The sequence below is a fragment of the Neophocaena asiaeorientalis genome, unplaced genomic scaffold (assembly GCF_003031525.2).
Source record: "Neophocaena asiaeorientalis asiaeorientalis breed wild unplaced genomic scaffold, Neophocaena_asiaeorientalis_V1.1 scaffold421, whole genome shotgun sequence".
Lineage (NCBI taxonomy): Eukaryota > Metazoa > Chordata > Mammalia > Artiodactyla > Phocoenidae > Neophocaena > Neophocaena asiaeorientalis.
Genome location: NW_020173273.1, coordinates 547,721 through 562,095, shown reverse-complemented (window position 1 = coordinate 562,095; position 14,375 = coordinate 547,721). Strand labels below are relative to the sequence as shown.

At 31.6% G+C, this 14,375-nt stretch overlaps 1 protein-coding gene across 4 annotated transcripts in view; it reads left to right on the top strand.

Moving 5' to 3' along the window:
• The first annotated feature begins 5,602 nt into the window (after nucleotides 1-5,602).
• CALCRL (calcitonin receptor like receptor) overlaps nucleotides 5,603-14,375 on the top strand; it is a 104,366-nt gene continuing 95,593 nt past the window's right edge. For all 4 annotated transcript variants that reach the window (XM_024746067.1, XM_024746068.1, XM_024746070.1 and 1 more), the window contains exon 1: nucleotides 5,603-5,793. The gene's annotated coding sequence lies outside the window, so the exon portion shown is untranslated. The remainder of the gene's footprint in view (nucleotides 5,794-14,375) is intronic.

Genomic DNA, 14,375 nt, shown 5'->3' with positions numbered 1-14,375 from the left:
TATCAGCTGTATTAAGCCAGACTGGCAGGATTATAACCAATTAATCATTGATATTTTTTTCCTAACACATAGTGGTAAAACAAATATTTTTCATGCTTGAATACAGTGAGGTCCTTGTTTGTCAGATGTGAAAGACACTTTTCACTCTGTTGTGAGCTTTTGAAAATCTGATTTGTATTCCTGATCAGATATGTAGGAGTTAATCCACTTTAACGTAGCCATAGGCTTCAGAGTTGTCCTGCTTTAGATCATTTCAAATATTTAAATGTATGTATGTTACATATGTGTGATATGTACATTCATTGGAAGAAAAAAGGTGGTATGTCATTTTAATTTGTAATGTTTCACTCATGTTTTCATATTTAATGATTGTTTGCCTTTGCATCTAAATACTGTATGAAGTACATATTCTTTTTGCTGTATATAAAAGGATATTTTAATTGTATAGCTACAATAAGTACATGCCCACTATAACTCTAGTCATCATGTGCATCAGATTGTTTTCTTAGAAATCTTCCCTAGCTATTGGGATTTTTATTTAAAGAAAAAAGGACAGAATTCCATTATTATTTCACTTAAGAGAGCAACTTTGGCAATTTGAGAATGTTTAACACTAGATGGCAGGATGAGACTGTAGATACGCAACTCCTCAAAGCTAAGTATTAAAAAAAAATACTTTCTCAAAGGTGTTAAGAATTCTTAGGCAAATACATTGCATTATTCTTTAATATATGCATTATATATAGTTCCACACTGCTTTATATTTAAAAGCTTTCACTGTGTATGATAGAGTGATGTTAGACACAAATAAATTATTGAAAAGAAAATATAAATTGCTAATAATTTTACAAGTTATATAAATATGACAATAGCTGAATAAAATAGTCTGTACTGGGAAAACATTCATACTATTTGGCATTCTTAGAACTTAATAATTAATTTTTTAAGCAAAATGTAAGATGTGGTCACTTAATCAAATGTTGCTTAGGTCAACATGCATAAACACAAAATTAAATAAACCATTTATTTTCACAATGAAGATGGATATTCAGCAAATAAGAAGCATTTCAGAATAAGTTCACAATACATATCCAGCGATGAAAAGGGCATCTTTTTCAATGCCAACTAATACTATCCTAGAAATAAGAACTATTTTAAACTCTTCTGGGAAAAGCGATTCTAGTTTCCCAGATGAATTACTCACTCTCAGTATTTATGTACCATTTGTCAGTGCAATATGGATAAGTATAGCTAGGGTGACCATATATAATTTTTCATCCAAACCAGGACACTTTTGAATATAAATATATAAACTGGAACTGCCCTAGCAAACTGGGGCACATGATCACCCTGCTTAGGGGACTTCATCCTCAGGAAGTTCATTTTGTGAGCATTTATAATTTTATTGTATTTTAAAATTAATTTTTAATTAGCCCATGACATATCTCATTTGCCAGTCTTAGCTTTTAATTCTAGCAACAGTTAGCCCTTTTGGAGGAGGAGAGGCTCAAACACTCATTAATATCTATAAGAAAATACTGAGTTCCTTAGAAGATCCAAATCCATCAGAACATCATAAGAATCAATGAAAAGAACAGGCAGGTTTGTAGCCAATTGTTACTGATATGTTGTTTGACTTTCTTGGGGAAACACATTATAAAATACTGAAAGAAATACTCTATATAAACTAGTAAAATAATTTTATTTATCCATATAGGGACCTGATGTCATGGTACTCACTTCAAATTTAAAGTTTTCTGTTCTTTTCAAATTTGTATTTATAGTAAATATTTTAAAAACAACATCAAGATCTCCTTGAAATGATAAATTATGTGTATAATTAGAGTGAAATCAGCCCTTTGGTTTTAATAATGGAAAACAGCATATTCACTTTCAATGGCTCAGCCATCAGATCTGGGTCCTTCTACTAAATGCAATTCATTTAGTAATAAAATAACTTTAAATATGCTAAGCAATTTAAGTAAAATAATAGAAGGTCAGGTCGACTTCCTTACTAGGATTTTTTTGATTTAAAGATTATAAAAATTGTGTGTTTCTCCCCAAATTATTGGTTCATTTTAAACAATGCATGGTATACATAATTTTGTTGATGCATACATTTTCTGAGTATAAGTAATGACTTTCCGACAGTTGAGAACACAGAGGAATTATTAATTCACAACATAATACCTGAAAAACTTCATAGAAATAATTTTTAAAGTTCTTTCTTGCACTCTCACCAAGGACAGTCTGTTCATAATATGTTTCATTTAAAAGTGTTTTGTTTTGTTTTGTTTTGTTTTGTTTGTGGTAGAACTATGCTCCAAGGCAGTAGCCACACGAATTCAAAATAAGTGGTCAGTTCAACCCAAACCACATTTATGGTCTAATTTGACTAAGTTAGTCAAATAATATAAACAGTAATCCAGATATTTTGAGATAGCCTCCTCCTGAGTGTTAGTCAAAGTGCATTTCACATGGTAATTGGTGCTCATTACTGGTGGACTACGGCTCTCATGTGCCTTACATGGGACCACAAATGTAGGCACAAATCTGTGTCTAGGATTCTGAAATGGGCAAGCATGACTAATTATTATCATATATTTCATTCTGCATTGTACATCATTCCTGAGTTCTATAGAAAACCTTATTGACAGTGTCCTGCATGGTTACATCTAGACTCTGCGTTTGCAACATTAGTTGTTAATTGCAGAGAATTTGGCACTTGATTCCTCATGTGCTAGTCAATCTATGCTATAAACAACTAGATAACAGAATACATCCTATTCTTTTCTTAATTCCCCAACACAGCTAGTACAGTATCTAGCTCAAAATATAGGTTTGATCACTTATTAAATGAGTGTAAGTGTCTTTAATCATCTGTTCTGGAAAAAAATTATTTTATAAATAAAATACATAAGGCTAAATTAATATATTGATTAATGCCTCACTGGTTAAGAATCACCTCAATGATTATTGAAATGCTTTCACTTTGTTCTACTGCATTTTTTCCAAATATCTGTTGTCATGTTTCAGTGTTGAGATCCATCTTTTCACCTGTCCCTTCATATCCAGAGTGGCTCCCTGAAAGTCCTCATGCCATTTATTTCATCTGGAGTTTATAAAATGGCAATTTAGAATCTGATTAGTGGGATGCAGTTTGCCTGTTATTTCTAAATAAGGCTTTTAAATGATAAGTAATAAAAATTATCCAAGGGACTTCATGGAGTATAACCATGTGCCTGAACATTAATTTAAATATAAATACTATAGCCTCTATTAGCCTTCCCATTTAGTGTAGTATTAGTAAAGGAGAAAGAGGATGTATAGTAGAGGAGAAACAGGATTGGTTTCAGATTCTTAGGACATAAGTCCAAAGCACAGATTTTTTTATTCCCTAGACTTTACTAGTGTTGGGCAAATGAAATCAATGACTCTTGAAGAAAAAATATTAGTACTTTTGCAAACTTATTGGCAAAAGTTTTAGTTTTTTATAACTTAAATTCAAAAGCTATATTTTGATCTCTTACTAGGAGTCAGATGATATACCAAGCATGAGAGATCAGAAGACATGGACAGTAATCATTCAGGCACATATTAAATTCTAGTATTTGATTCTGCTTTGAATTTTAAGATGGGAACAGCAACATGTAAAATGTTTTGTCAAAGGTCACACTAGAAAGTATCAGAACCAGTACTGGAATCTCATGTCTCTTGGTCCAATCCCAGTGCTTTGTATTTCTTCTTAGTGGTTCCCTTAGTGTATTCACTCCACAGCAGAATTCAGTAAAGCTTTCACCTGGCAATATCCATGTCAGTATTCTGATTAAAGAACCACTGTTTGTGGAGTTGGTCATAATCTGCAACATTGACTTTTCTTCTCATGGGCTGAAAGAAATAACTCCAAATGAAGTACATCTCAGCAGCCTCCCAAAGCAAAGCAAAACCTAGTCCTAACTGGAAATGACAATATTCTGTAAACTTGCAACCTATGGTTATTTTCTATTTCTCAATAACCAAATAGGTATAAGTTAGTTTCTTACAAGCTTTATAACTATAATTTGATAGAGATTAGTATGTATCCAATTTTTATATGTATTTATTTTTATCAACCTTGATCCTCTGGATCTTAAGATCAACAATTCTATAATAAGTTTCTTCCAAGTAATAAAAGTGTCAGCAGGAACATACCGTTTAAAATACGTGAATTCTCTTTGATTTATGTTGCCTGGTCCTCCTTTGTTATTCTACAAGGAATATGAGAATCTCATTTTGTTCTGGAATTGCAGTAACACACCAATATCTCATTGCCTCTGATTTCAGATTTACTAAGAATTGAGTAATCATCATCATATCATATGTATTTCTAAATGTTACCTAATTTGTTGACTGAAAGTGTTAAAAATGTATGGATTTTAGATATTCTTTGATACATCTCTTCTAGTTTACAGATAGAAAATTGATGCCCAGATAAGTGACTTTTAGTGCTATTTAGATTTCAGAAATTATTATTGTTTTATCTGACACATACACCATATTGTCAAAAAAAAAGTTCATTTCAAATTTAAAACTTTCTCCCCTGATAACTTCCAATGATTTATTAAACACATTTAGAATAAACTTACGTTTTGAGGCAAAACTTTTTCGAAAACATTAAAGTATGTTTCATATTTTACCTTGTTTCATAATTTAAGTCTACAAATTATTGGCATTTTTGTTAAGGCTATTTTGAGGTATAAGTGTAGTGGTATTAATTACTCTTTTATTTCATAGGTGATAACAAGTCAAATATTTTTAAATATGTGCAATTATTTTAAATGTATAAACACATTCTCAAAAGGTTATTTTCTCTAAGATATATATTTATATATAATGAAAAATAATTATGTATGTATATGTATACACACACAACACATACACACACAATGGGTTTGGTTATGACACATACACACATATCTATGTCATGAACAAAATAAAAAAAATGTTCAAAAACCTACAGGATAGAGTTTCATCATTTAATTGTGGAAAACTGATCAGGGAATAGCTCTGATTATCAGAGATCCAAATTAACAAGAGTTAGATCACAGAACTAATTATGAGGGAAAAATAGTTATTACTTTTCTGTGTTCCTTTATGAAGAAAGACATGTTAGATTAAAAAATTCCCTTGATGCTTTGTAAAGTATAATTCAACACACACACACACACACACACACACACACACACACGCACACACTTCTTAATTCCTTTAATTCTTTGAGCAGAATACTATGTTCAGATTTCCTTCAAATCATAGGCATCTCTGTTTGACAAGTTCTAACAGAACTCAGTCAAGGTGAAATCCAGCCAGCTTTTGCTGCTAACAATGTATTCATACAGCATATGATCTCTGTCTGTTCAGGCTGCTTCTTGCTCTTGTCTCAGAATAAAAAAAGGAGTGCTGCTTTCCTGGGGTATGCCATTTGAGAAAGAAAGTAACCTAACACTAACTGCAGGCGGGGTCAGAGTGATGTAACAGGAAGCTCTGATGTTTCCCTTCTGCTGCTGAGCACATACAATGTGACAACCCTTCCAATCTACTCAGAACAACCCTCTCTCTCCAGCAGAGAGTGTCACCTCCTGCTTTAGATCATCAAGCTCTGCTAACTGGACCTCACCCTGCCTGCAGGGTTACACTGCAAAGCTTTCACCCTTCCGCACCTTGTCTGGGGGTACATTTCTTCTGCGGAATCTCAGAAAATCAAATTCCATTCTAAGAATATTTCACCAAGAATTTCCTTAGGAGCTGTGCTGGGTAAGTGCATTATTCAAAATAAATATATTTATTCGGAGTCGTATTCTCATGTAGTTTGACAATGTTTCTACTATAGAATTTAGTTAGTGACATTGGAATTATGTTGAAACAATTCTCATTTATTTCACATGTTAGAAAAATGAGAGTATATCTCCCCAAGATGTACACAATACCTATTACTACTAGATAATATTATGTACAGTGATATCCTAGAAAAATAAATTTAGGAAGTAATAAAACATCTAAATGGATTAAAAGGCATACTTTTGAACAAATATCTTAATCAGGGAACAATGCTTTTTAAAATTAGCTCTACTATTAGCTAAGCTTAAATTTTGACAGCTGGAAAACATTTTTCCCCCAGGAAGAGTCTTTAAACTTTCCATATAATCAGTATTCTAAAAAGGGGGTGAAAGAATAACTACTTATGGGGGTCTCGGAGTCTCACTCTGTAGTTGAACACGATGGAGAATTAAAAGAAAAGGAATCATTTTGGATTTATTATATTTGTCTTCTATTTGCCACTCACGCCTATTTACACATACATCTCTAACTATTGAACTAATGGAATTTTCATTGTTCGCTGTTGCCAGATGTGTCTAAGTCTCTCTTTTACTAACTCTGAACTGTTTCCGCTGTATTGGATCATGGGGTGGGCAACAAAGGAAAAAAACAACTAGGGTTGAGAAAATGTTGATATTTCTATATTAACTCTAATTTCAAAGCTCTTAAGCTAATAGAATGTGTTACTTCCATTTGTCTGGTATCCCTCTGCAAACTTTTTCGGGGAGGGTGTGATACTGAGATAACCGTGGGTAAAGAAAAGTAACAAAATACTTCCCAAATAGATATATCAGATAATTAAACAGGGAAATTAAAGTGTGTATTAAAAAAAGAATTTCCAGGATAAAACTTACTGAAATGTTGAGATGAATCATCTGTTAATGCTTCTTTCAACAGTACAGACCGTCCTGGACAATTTAAGAAACTAGTATCTACTTAATAAGTTGTTGGTATAGAGACATGACAAATTTGTTGCTAAGAAAAATTAGATGTCAGATTTGGGTTCAAATTATATTAATTGACATAATTTTGACATATTTTCTTACCTAAGTGAAATTATAATCTGCAAAATATCCTTCAGTGGAGAAATCCTGTACTTAATCACCCATAATCTGGCACATTAACGGTGGACTACCAACACATTCTGAGTAATTCCTTCATAATTTTCTACTCAGTTTTCCCACAAATTTCTCCAAATAATGGAAAGTTCAATTAAGTCTTATTTTTGTGATTCTTTAAAAATATTATGGCTGGTTTCCTATCTCCTGTCATTCATTAATTGTACTGAGTTCCCTGACACATTTGTGGAAATGGATAGTGCTTTTAGAATGTGACTTTGTAAATAGCCATTAGATAATTAGGGGAAGAAATGGAAAGAACACATTAAATGCCTAACCCAATGCCATGGGTTAGTAACAAAAATTAAAATAACACTGTTTTTAATTTAGATGATTTTCTTACAAGGAGGTATTACATTAATATTGTATTTTATAATAAGGAACTCCCTCAAATTCTCTAATCTTTATTTAATTGCTAGCCAAAACCCCATAATTTTCTTTAAATTATTAAAATAATTTAATTTATTTTTTGTAACTATTCTTATAGTATGGTTTATAATCTTTATTTTCAAAAAATACTGTGGAAAAACACTAGGCAACGAATATTGAGGGTCATTTGGCAAAGGTTTATTATTTGAGAAAATAATTGAAAGTTTGAAATAAGAATTCATATTATTAAATTCTACAGTTTGCTTTCTTTAATGGTAAGAGAGTATCAGAGCATCAATGCATGCTTTCAGCCATTAAGAATTAATTTACTTTTCTGGATGATATTACCCTGTAGGATCATAAAATCAATACACAGAATCTAATTACAGTTCTAAATATGTAAGATAAAAATACAGAATTGAGAAATCACATGGGTAATGTGAGCAAAACTATGTTTACCTGCAATATTTAGATATCTTTAAGAATATGCTTTTGGTTATTGCTAAAAGTTCTTTTTTCCCCGGTATATCTTGGCATATGCCAAAATATTATTTTGTTAGTTAAAATATGTAAATTTTTAGAATATATAAGAGTATTCATTCACTTTGAAAAAAAAGAATAACAAAAAATTAAATAGAAATTAGAACTGGGTCTGTAATTTTAAAAACTATGTTAAATGAATGGCCGAGGTATATGTACTTTACTCATTGGTGATGCCTAGGACATACTGAAGTTTAAATGGAGTCAACACCCTAGTATACTGTGAGAACCGTCACATTAACCTGTACATATTTTATCATTATTTTATGCATAACAGATATTTACTTCAGTAAAAAATTCAAAATAATATTAAGACAAAAGTTTACCTTATAAGCTTTATGTTAATGTGGAAAAATTCTTTGATAAACACAAAAAAACTAATCAGAATTCAGTTTATAGTATTATTACATATTTCTAATTTAGATATTTGTAACCATTATAACACTATTTTGTTTTCAACCTTTAGTTCCATGGTTAAAAATTGATAGTTACTTAATTTTTAAGAATTGCCTTAGAGACTGCTATAGAACAATTAAAATAAACTTTTTAAAGATCTGAATATGCATTCACTAAACAAAACTTATGTCATACTCTATGTATGACTTTGAACACAGCTTGAAAAAATAATTGTTTTTAGAGATACCATGATAATGGTGTCAACATTTCAGAAAACAAATATATTTAAAGGACATTATTTGAGTCTTTGGCTTTATTCCTTATCTTTATTTAGGATTCAGAGAAGCTTTTAAACCATAAACATAAGATACATCATTGCAACAGTGTTAAAGACGACACTCAAAGAGTGTAGTATCTCTTAGTTCTTGACTTGTAGTATCTCTTGGTTCTTGACTTAGACTATCAGAGAATATACGTAAGATGGAAAATCAGTACACACCTATTTAAAAGATTTGTCTGTGTCTGGTTTTGAAGTTCATGGATGCACTATATAAATGTTTATAATTTCTTAGGAAATCTCTCTTTTTCTACCAAAGTACTATTACCATGCTGCACTATTAAATTTAAGAAATTCTCTCATTTAATATCAGAAAATGTTCTGATGCTATTAGGTGGAAAACAAATACTTAACCAGAAACACAAGGTCTATATGCTAACCAGATATCTCGATCATTTTCCCATTTATTCACATGGACGATCACACCTGCCCAAATTCTTTCATCAATAGTAGTTATGCAACTCAAAGTAACTGGATAGTTTTCACACCTTAATTTTAGTTTATCTACTTATAAGTTGGTTTATAATTTTGAAGGTATACAGCCTTAATTAGTGTAAAATTGAAAAAATAATATAGAATACATTTAATTGTAAACTTTGGAATATAAATATTGAACTAGTGTGATTTAAGAAAAAAGAGCATATGATTAGATGTATGATAATTAAATCACCAAAACCCATTTAAATAATAGGAAATATATTTTATACATCCTATTGCCATTCCCATTTAAATAATTTAAACTTTTTGTCCTCAATAAATCCAGATTATTATTTTCTCATGTCTAATTTGGATTATAATATTGTTCATTAAATCAGATTAGATCAAATAATCTGTATTTTTCCATATTTGAGTAAACTTAAAATCAAGTTACTTTTTCAATTTAATGTTATTTACAAAAAAATGAAGAAATGGATTTTAAAGATCCAATAAAAGTCTTCTTAATGTTAAAAAATAAAATGGAATCACTGGCTGTGAACTGAGTTAGAGTCTATGTTTATTAGGTTACCAGAATTATTATCAGATGATAAGTTGCAAATACTTTCCTAGAACATGTTTCTTCCTCTTTTTCCTTTAAATTAGTTTACTTAAAAGAAACAGTATTATACAAAACAAATACAATATATTGTCATTTGCAAAAATGGTCAAAAGAGTGTACGTACTTTTAAACATAAAACAAGTTTTAATCTTTTTCTTCCTTCCTGGTTTAATTAAATGCATCATATGTTTCCTACCTTACTACCAATTAAAGGGACAAAAACTCAGCTCAACCCAATATAAATCTAAATAAACAATTAACCAAACCAACCCTGTGGTATTGAGGCTATTGCTTTATACTTGAAGTTGTTGGATGGAGCCCAATTTTTAGTGAAATCTTATTCCTTTTAACATGGAACATATTTTTTAGATAAAAAAATGTTAATATGGCATAAACTTTTGTATAAATCTGTCATTATTTCTCTATTTAGGTTTAGGTTAACCTGAACTCAATTGTGCTTCTCATAAAACCATAGTGACTTGTGAGCATGTCATTTGGTATATTAAATAGCAGTGATATAGTGAAATAGCGGCTAGCTGGTTTACAAGGTGCCCCTCTCCTTCCAGCTTAGTCAGCTGGGGGGTCATTAGCATATTCATGAACACATAAGCTTGGTTTTATCAATCAAAACTAAGATAAATTTGTCTTATATCCAAGCACTGATTTCATACATTTTACAAACGAGCATTATTTTGAACCCATGACCATTAGTTAACCTGACACCAATTATTATGCAGATATTTGTGCATGAACCTCAATTTTGCTTCCCTTCCAAGGATAACTTGAAGGGAAAATTGGAACTTCAGTAAGTACTAGAGAAGAATAAGTAATGTTATAGCAGAAAATAAGGAGGATTAAAACTATGGGAAAAGAATGTCATCAATACAAAACTGTTGATTTTTTTTCGTAATTCTGTTATTTTCAAATGTGAGGCAAAATAGGAGACTTGTTTTTCCTTAAATAATGCAGATCTAATATCAGGGTAACATGCTTAAATATTTTATTAATCAATTAACATATGCCTTCTTTAAAAATCTATTTTCAATGAAATTTTTTTGGTTTTAAATCTTTTCTTTTAGGACATGCCAATATACTTTATTAGCTAAGGCAAAAAATATAACTTATGGATTCGTGTTTTAGAAATTTAGATATAGTTGTTGTTTGAAGCAATTCCCTGGAATGGAATTTTAGACATCAATCATATCACATTTAGTAAGGATATTGCTACATTTTAAATGTGTTAAACACAATTTCGTTAAACTCCCAGTTAACTAACTAAAATACCTTGGAATTGTCAGGTTTACTTGGGTAAATATATTTATTGTCAGCTTTGCTTTTTGGTCCTTGACATTATTAGATAAGGATGAATTATTGGATGAAGGATGCATTATTGGATGCATCTATCTTAATATCCCTGAGGGACAGAAACTTTTTTTTTTTTTTCTGCCTCAAACAGTAGAGTCTGCCTTCCCTGCTGCAGCATTCCCACCAGAAGTCAGCATGGGTGAATTTGTCCACACTGCACTCATACAAGAGAACCCCCTTTTAAAGGGTGGCTTGCTGCTCCTGATTTAGCTAATTTCTTAGGGTTTGCCCTGTGCTATGGACATTATTAATTACTCATGTATAAACCCATTTAATCTTCCCCAAAGCCCTAGCAAATATCATTATCTTTGTTTGCAGGTAAGAAACTCCAAAACCAAGGCACAGAACTCCTAAGTAATGTGCCAAAGGTCATATGGTTATCAAGTGGCAAAACCAGAACTTAAATTCTGACTCATGCTCTGAACCACTCTTCTTCCCTTTCCAATTGGTGGCTGGTATCTCATCATTCCTATTGCAAAGGGATGCTGTTCCTGGAACCTTAAGTTAAATATAGAGTGAACTAAAATTCTTTTGAAACAGTGATAGAGTAAATAATCTTGGGTTTCCTGGTTAGTCCATAAGTTTAATTTTTAAGTAGGTTTTTATTTCCCACTGCTTTCTTATCAATTGCAAAAAAAATGAAAAGAAAAAAATTACAATACCACAGCTGAAATATGAGCTGTGCATATGAAATATGAGAAGTGAAGCTTAATGGACTTTGGCTTCAGGTCATTCACATATGAACCCAAACTTCACCACTTCTTAGTTCCCCTTTCTCTTCTGTAAAATGGAAGTGATTAATCACATTGCTTTATAAGGTTTTGTGAGGAATCCAAGAAACAATACATTGAAAATGTTTAGCACAGCACTTGGCACGTAGTAGGTATTCAACACATTTTAGTGCTCATCATAAATCTTTTGTGAACAAGACTGAGGACATAACTTGTCTCTATGCAAAAGCTCATTCCAAACAATAAACATACAGACAATTAGAATACAACTTCTTCACAGGACAAGGAGAGTGAACAAGTGTGATTTGTAATCAGTTTTTAGACTGATCACACTTTGCCATCATCATATAATATGTGCCAGACCTAATAAAACTGACATTGTTAATCACCATTTCTACAGAGCTTGAGCACCTAAAAAGTATCTTCATGCTAAGAATTGTAAAGGTATATTGTACAGAAATTATTGTTTCTTTCTTTCTTTTACACATGATGCCCAATGAAGTACATGGCGTTCCCAAAGTCAAATGATATCATTGATAAAGCTCTGATTTTAACGTACATCTACCATGACTCTGAATCCTAACTATTTTGTTGCACTATTATATATTATCTATTATTAGATCTCTTATTACTAACGTTGCACAAAGTTGAATAAGCATAATGATCCACCAGATTTAAACTCAATTTCTTCTAACATAAGATAATAAAAGTAAGTTTATTTATGTTATGTGGATTTTGTGGAATATGTTACATTAGAGATAAATTTAGATGTTTGTCAAGAAATTTTAGTTTTGACTACTTATAACAGCTGTAGAAACTCAAAATTTAAAGAACATTTAGAATGATCAAATTAAACTTCAATTGTAGGGCTCCAAATTTTTGGTGGTTATTTTCTTTTTGTAAAAATGTCTTTATTACAGGGCCTTCTTACTACTGCCTAATGGTAGACACTTATATTTTCTTATGTATTATATTTCAGAAATAGGATGAAAGAGTACTTGTGCAATAGGATAGTGAACATTCATTTAAGTTTTGGTTTAAGCTAATTTATTCTAAAAATCTGTTTTTGAATATTTTATGAATTACGGTCCATATTGAGAATATAATGAAAACTACAAACTCTTTCTCCAGAACAAAACCAACTAATCTACATTCATAGGGACTCACATTTTGCATACAGTTGCATGAGTTTCATGGGATCTCCCTTTTTGATGGATCCATTAAGAGTTTTTGGATCTCATTTATGAAACTTGCTAATTAATTCAAATGACAATTTTTCTTCTGAATGAAGTAAATTATACGTATATATTTTTCAGTTACTTCAGATACCTTTATAAGTACCTATGAACTCAAAAACTAGACAAGAACATCAGAAACAAATGGCTTTTAAGATTATCTCCATCAACCAGAGGGCAATACTGCAGGGCTCTAGGAAAAAACTACACAGTAGGTAGAATCCGCAATTGGTAATTTTCTATCTCCTCTCTGTACCCTTCTCCGTTCACGATGTTTCTATACCTACACCTACACCTTTGGACTCTCCTCCAAACCAAATACTCAGCAGCTTCGTTCTGGCCTCAGATAGTCAAGAGTAGCATGGGAAAAAATCTTGAAGAAAAATTCTTTCTTTATTGGGAAACCTCAGTGTTTAATCTTAAAGCTTTCCACCGATTGGAAGAGGCCCACACACATTATCAAGGGTCATCTCCTTTATTTAAAGTGTCTGATGGTAGATGTCAGTCACATCTACAAAATACCTTCACAGCAGCATCTAGACTACTGTTTGATCAAACAACTGGGCACCATAGCCTAGCCAAGTTAGAACATAAATTAACCATCATAACTAGTTAGGGGAATTCATCCATATTTACTCTTTTTTCTCCAAAATTATTTAGATTTTTAGATTTGGGAAATTCTTCAAAAATTCCTTCTGGAATGATAACTGGAACTGTAGTGAATTCACCAGTTAAATTGACAAGAACTGAGACCTTAATGTTGTCATCCAACCATGAGCATGGTTCATATTCTCTAGTTACTCAGGACATTTTTTAGGGGGTTGGTAGGGCAGTCTGATATGGGCTTAAATGTATGTTAAAGGTATATTTAAAAGAAATATAATATATGTTATAATATAAAAATACATTATAAATGGGGGAGGGTAAAGAGAAATGATATAAGGTTTCCACTTTTTTAAAAAAAGATAACATACACACAGGATCTTCCAGATTCGCTCTTCCTCTTATCAAGTTAAAATATGTTCTCACTGCAATATATTTTATATGGGGAAATTTCTGTTCACACCAGAATTTAATCTTGTCAGAGAACAGTTGTAGTTTAACCCAGTGACTATGTCATCATTGATCTTAGGGGTGCTAGGGTTAAACAGCCTGATCTTCAGTTTAGAAAGCACTCACAATGTGCCAGCCTCTATGTAAGATGTTAAAGGTAAGACCCCGGGTCTGGACAACATCAGCTCCACCTCAGTGCGGTGTAAGACAGTGCTGATTAACTCTTAAGCTATACTGCTGGCTGCCACTCGATTTTTCATTTTGTTGCAAGATCAGGACTGAATGCCTTAACTAGGGTGTTTCTAAAATGACAAAACCTGATAAATCAGATACTTTCTG